The sequence below is a fragment of the Cupressus sempervirens genome, chromosome 2 (assembly GCF_028749045.1).
Source record: "Cupressus sempervirens isolate cs-2001-9-10 chromosome 2, ASM2874904v1, whole genome shotgun sequence".
NCBI lineage: Eukaryota > Viridiplantae > Streptophyta > Pinopsida > Cupressales > Cupressaceae > Cupressus > Cupressus sempervirens.
In genome coordinates this window covers 610,232,362-610,239,135 of record NC_143119.1, presented here as the reverse complement: position 1 = coordinate 610,239,135, position 6,774 = coordinate 610,232,362, and positions in this window count along the sequence as shown.

Below are 6,774 nucleotides of genomic sequence, written 5' to 3'. Positions count from 1 at the left end.
AATGTATTATCAAACCAAGATGATTACAATACACTTGCAGTGCAAGTTCTTACAGGAGTGCATCACCACAACTTGAACCTGGAGAGACTCCTTCTACCACCAATCTTGCAAACTAAACTCAATTAAAAAAAAACCTCCCCAAGCCCTCCTTTTATAGTGATTTTGCAACTTGGAAACCACTTGTGGTTTTACAAAACCATGGGAAAAACTACCATGACACATGTTACCCATTTTTGACATTTACATTTCCAATATGAAAAAGCAACCAGGTTAAAATAGTAATCCCGTCCATAATTGTGTCTCTTAGTTTAGATCCTCATAAAAGTCATAAAACAAGCTAACTATGCTCTAAAAATGGCCCTCCTATATTCTACTATGGACAGGGAACCTTTTGATATTTTATACACTCATTTCAAGATATAAACGAGTGGAAAAGTTCCACAAACAAGAAGATTGCAAAGTTGAGACACATGTTCTCAACATTCTCCCACTTGTTGAACACCTTGCAAGAGTCAAGGAATCCAAAATATCATGGACTTAATTGCTAGGGGCCAAGAGGCCCATAGACTCTGAATACCATCTAAATTTCTCTGTGCTCATGGGTTTAGTTAATGCATTAGAAACATTCACTAAAGTCTCTACCTTTTCCAGCTTCACCTTGCCATCCTTGACCATATCTCTCACAAAATGATATTGTACATCAATGTGCTTGGTCTTGGCATGAAAAGTTCAGTTCTTCGCTACACAGATTTCACTCTAGCTTTCACTATTAATTTTCATTGCACCCTATTTGAACTCTATATCTGAACACAATCACTTTAGCCAGATGGCTTCCTTGTAGGCATGAGTAGCTACCATGTACTCTGCCTCAGTAGTGGAAAAGTGACCACAACCTGTCACTTGCTCATCCAACTGATTGCACAACCAAATAATTTAAACACATATGCATTGGTGGATCTTCTTCTATCAACATCACCGGCCTAGTTTGAATCCACATAGCCTCAAATATCCAAGGAATTCTTGTTTCTTGTTCCATGAAAACATATTGAGTACTCTAAGGTACCCTGCAAGTATCTGAAAACTCTTTTTACTACATCCCAATGTGCTCTTCCTGGATTAGACATATAATGGGAGGGTACTCCCACTACTTGGGCAATGTCTGGTCTTGTACAGACCATAGCATACATTAAACTTCCAATAGCACTCTGATATGGTACTTGAATCATCTCTTCCATCTCCAATGGGGATGTGGGACACTGTGAGCTAGAAAGCTTTGTTCCCATAGTAGTAGTAACACTTAATGGTCTTGAATCCTGCATATTAAACCTTTTCAAAATAGTACCAACATACTTACTCTGGCCTAGCCAAAGCTTTCTATTCTGTCTATTTCTTATAATCTCCATTACCAAAATGTGCCTAGCTACACCAAGATTTTTCATTTCAAACTTTATCAAGAGTTGAGATTTTAACTCTGCAACCAAACCTTTTCCTTTTCCAATAAACAACATGTCATCGACATACAAGGCAATAATAGGAAACCATCACCATCAGATTTAAAAAAATATATAGTGATCAGATTTAGATTGCTCAAATCCCAAACTCAACACATATGTATCAAACTTTTGGTACCACATTCTAGGACTCTATTTTAAACCATATAAGGATTTCTTCAATTTATAGACCAAATGACTTTTACCTTTCACCACATAGTGCTATGGCTGTGACGTGTAAATTTCTTCCTCCAAATCTCCATGAAGGAAAGCAGTTTTCACATCCATTTGCTTGATCTCTAGATCATAAGCTACTGCAATAGAAAGAAAAAATCTAATGGATGTCATTTTGGCTACTGGAGAAAAAATCTCACCATAATCTACTCCCTTAACTTGAGAGTAACCATTTGCAACCAAATATGATTTATACTTCTCAATGCTTCCATCTGAACCCATCTTCCTTTTGAACACCCATTTACAACCAACATGCTTCCATCCTTCAGGCAATGGTACAAGGTCCCATGTTTGATTCCTCTTAAGAGCTACCATTTTTTCATCCATGGCTATTTTCTAGGACTCTAAATCATTCATACCAAGAGCCTCTTGTATAAATCTCGGTTCATCAATATTAGCATTCAATGCAAATATGCATCTCCAATCATCAGGAGAATACCCATACCTTTAAGTTGGTTTCCTTTGTCTAGTAGATCTTCGAACAAGATCTAGTTCAAGTTCAGGAGGTTCAAATTCACGATTAAGTTCTCCCTCTTCCTCTGATGATTTAGAACTCATAGAGCTCTCTTCAACATCTCATCTTTCTAAGGGCCTCAATTCAACTTTCTCAGGTGTAGCAGGAAGTTGAATCACATCTTTCTTTTCTTCTATCCATTCTGTCTACATTATAATAGAAGAAGGCTTAGTTTCTCTAAAAATAGCACTTTTGGTATAAAATACCTTTTGTGCAATAGGATTCCAAATCTTCTATCCTTTCACACCATAACTATATCTGATGAAGATACATTTGACAGCTTTGTTGTCCAATTTTGTCTATTTCTCCTTTGGCACATAAGCATATGCCTCACAACCAAACACTATTAGATGTCTAAGTGAAGACTTGTGGCCCGACCATGCTTCCATTGGCATCTTATCAACAAGAACTAATGTAGGAGACTTGTTTATCAGGTAGCAGGTAGTGGCTATAGCTTCAACCCAAAACTTTTGTTCTAGTCCAACACCACTCAACATACTCCTAGCCTTCTCCATCAAGGTCTTGTTCATTCTTTCTACAAGTCCATTCTGTTGTGGAGAATATAGAATTGTCTTCTCTCTTTAAATACCACAATCTTTACAAAATGTGTCAAAAACATTGGAACAAAATTTTCCACCATTATCAGTTCTCAAACATTTTATTTTCTTTCCAATCTACAATTCAACCATTGCTTTAAATTCTTTGAAACAACCAAAAACTTCAGCTTTACTCCTAATGAAATAAACCCATGTTCTTCTACTGAAATCATCAATGAAAGAAACATAATAAATTGATCTACCAATAGAAGGAACATCAATTGGACAAAATACATCCAAATGGATTAGATCTAAAATACATGAAGACATATGAGAACTTGAATAAAACTGAATGTGGTTTTGTTTACCATAGATACAATGCTCACAAAAATCAAATTCAAGATTGTAGTCATTTAACCCATCAAAAAGGTTCTTATTTTCAAAGGTTCATAGACCCTTCTCACCTATGTGGCCAAGTCTTTGGTGCCATAACATGGTCTTCTCTGTAGGCAACTTTGATTCTGTAGACAAAGCACTCTTGGGTACCCAAAAACCATGACCATCTGTTGAAAGAGAAATCTTCTCCTTCTCCAACTGAGTAGTCTTTTTCACAATCTTATCAGAAGTACTATTGCACTCAACCATGCATGCATCAAGCTGGTACAATGTACCCAATCTACTTCCTCTTTCTATTACCATAGCACCTCTCACCATTTTTACACCTGCTTCAAAAAATTGTACATGCACACCCACATCTATTAGTTTACTAACAGATAAAAAATTCCTTGCTAGTCTAGGGATATGCAAGACACCATAAAATCTTCTAATTCTACCATCAAAAAATTTCACACGAATACTTCCACAACCAATAATATCAAGTAATGAATTATCACCCAAATACACCTTACCACCATCAAAATTTTCATACTTACTAGACCAATTTCTATTAGGAGTCATGGGGAAAGATGCACCTGAGTCTATTAACCATGCATTTTCACCTACATGAGTGGCCAAGGTTGCAATGAAAGCATCTCCATCTTCCTTCTCAAACTTAGAATCAGAATATTGCTTCTCCTTCTTCCTTTTCTTCTCCTATTTGCAGTCCTTTTGGAAGTGTCTAGGTTTGCCACAATTCTAATAGATTGCCTTGGACTTACCAGGAGATTTTGATCTCCCCTTATTTTTGGACTTAGAATGGCCATGCTACTTTTCATTCTTGCCTCTTTCTTTTGGTCTTCCTTGAACACTCAAAGCCTCTTTGGAATTTAAAGAGACCTTCCTTCTCATCTCCTCAAAAAGTAGAGAACCAACAATGTCCTCCATCTTCGAGACAACTGAAGTGCTCCCTATAGCCATCACAAGACTATCCCATGAGTTTGGCAACAAACATAAAAATATTTGGCACCTTTCTTCTTCATCCATTGGCACCCCTACTAAGGTCAACTAAGTCACCAACATATTAAAGCTTTCCAAATGCTCAGGAATTCATCCACCTTCTTCCATTCTCAAGGAATACAACTTCTTCCTCAAGAAAATCTTGTTAAAAAGTGATTTCGCTTGATAGATCTCACTTAGCTTTTTCCAAAGCTTCTTCACGGTAGGTTCTTCATGGACATTAATTAGAATCAAGTCTGCAAGATACAATCTGATGAGACCTTTAGCATTTCTATTTGTCACATCATATTGTGCGGCTAAAGTTGGATCTGTGAGCGTCAACTTTTTCTCATCAATTGCATCCCATAGATCTCAATCAGTCAATATATCTTCCATCTTTAGTTTCCACATCTCAAAGTTTGTGCTAGAAAAATTTTCAACATTAATTCCCCCTAACATGCTTGCCATCTTTTCAATCCTACAACATAGAAATGAAATACTCTACACAAGCTCCCACTCAAACCTTGATTAGCTCAAAAAACCCTGAACCCAAAAAATAGAACCAAAACTGGCCAGGCTTTGATACCACTTTTAAGGAAGCAAAAGTGCACATAATCACTTCCTACACTAATCTTTGAGAGGACGATTATGCAAATTCAACTAACTATTGCAAAGATCTAAAGAAATGCATAATAACATAATTAAAATAACAATGAACACATAACACAATGATTACCGTGGGGAAACCGTTTTGGGAGAAAAACCCCACCCTCCAAAACCCAAACAATGTATTATCAAACCAAGATGATTACAATACACTTGCAATGCAAGTTCTTATAGGAGTGCATCACCACAACTCGAACTTGGAGAGACTCCTTCTAGCACTAGTCTTGCAAACTGATCTCAATTACAAAAACACCTCCCCAAGCTCTCCTTTTATAGTGATTTTGTAACCTAGAAACCACTTGTGGTTTTACAAAACCATGGGCAAAACTACCATGACACATGTTACTCATTTTTGACATTTACATTTCCAATATTAGAAAAACAACCAAGTTAAAATGGTAATCCCGTCCATAATTTTGTCTCTTAGTTTAGACCCCCATAAAAGTCATAAAATAAGCTAACTATGCTCTAAAAATGGCCCTCCTATATTCTACTATGGACAGGGCACCTTTTGTTATTTTATACACTCTTTTCAAGATATAAACAAGTGGAAAAGTTCCACAAACAAGTTCTAGAATTTTCCAAAAGAAGATTGCAAGGTTGAGACACATGTTCTCAATAGGATACCTGAGCAGCCCACACACACATCACTTAGGGTCAAAATAATATGTTACCTAAGTTACATTTATTTTAAAAAGTTTTCTCCATCTCTTTGAATATAAAATTTATGCATATGAAGAGCTCAAATTTTCCTATATATATAATTTTATATTCCTTCGAGTGTCTATTATTGATTCATGAAATTAGAAAGGTGGTTTAAAGGTACACATAAATTTGTTAAAATAAAATAAAAATTGCCATTTTTAAATTTATTTATTTATTTTACCTTGTATTGTAAGATGACATGAAGAAAAGTGCCGAATTGGGCAAAAAGAAATAAAAACCCCACATGGGGTCAGTTATGAGGGAGGGCATAAAAATAGGTTTATTTTGGGGAAATAGGTAATAGTTTTGTGAAACATTTGAATGCTAAATTTTGATTGCTGCTGCTAGAACCACAATAGACCTGTTAACATAGGTTAAACATGTGAAACCCCCAACATTAGTAAGGAATAAAATACATATATGAACTGTTGTTTATAACCATTTGAAAACCCAAATAGGAAATTGGAGAAATGATTTAGAGAATTGATTCAACACTCCAAAAAATTGGTGGTATGCCTTAATGCAAGTAGGTGTAAACTTTGTGTAGTTAAACCAACAACCTGGGCATCATGATTCTTGTTGTTAAACCAACAACAATAGATGGAATGTGAAATCATAGACGTCATTGGACAATAAGGTTTTGTTTTTTTCTTCTAAATAGATGATGAAGCTTTACATAGGGGATCATCAGTGAATAAATTCTTGTTCTGTGATTGATCGAACCTACAGTAAGCTTAAATTGATGCCTAGTACCTTAACTAAGACACTTAATTTGACATCACATCCTGCCAAGTGGTATGTATCTGTGTATCATATCAGGGACCTGAATTTGTCATAACTTGATGCTCACGTCTGTTGACTAATGACCTGGATTTTGTGTTGATTCTCTCTGAAACTATTATAAGTTTTGAAACATCAAAAGACCTTGTATACAATAACTTGTTCTACATAGAAAACTAACGCTTGTAGGAACTCTTCTCACATGTGTTGCTATTTATTTTTCATTTTGAAACTGAGAACTATTTTTGTCATACATTAAATGGTGAATGACTATCTTATTCTTTTTTTCCCAAACTTTTACTACCTTACAAATACAATGTTGATCAAGTTTATATGTTGTTGAGTGTTTTCATCATGTTTAGGGGTAGGTTAAATTGATTATTGTATAAAATCTAGGTAGATGGGTGTGCACAACATTTAATTATCCCATTCCTTAATAATAGTTACTTATGTTGGTTATAGTTCAAATAAATGA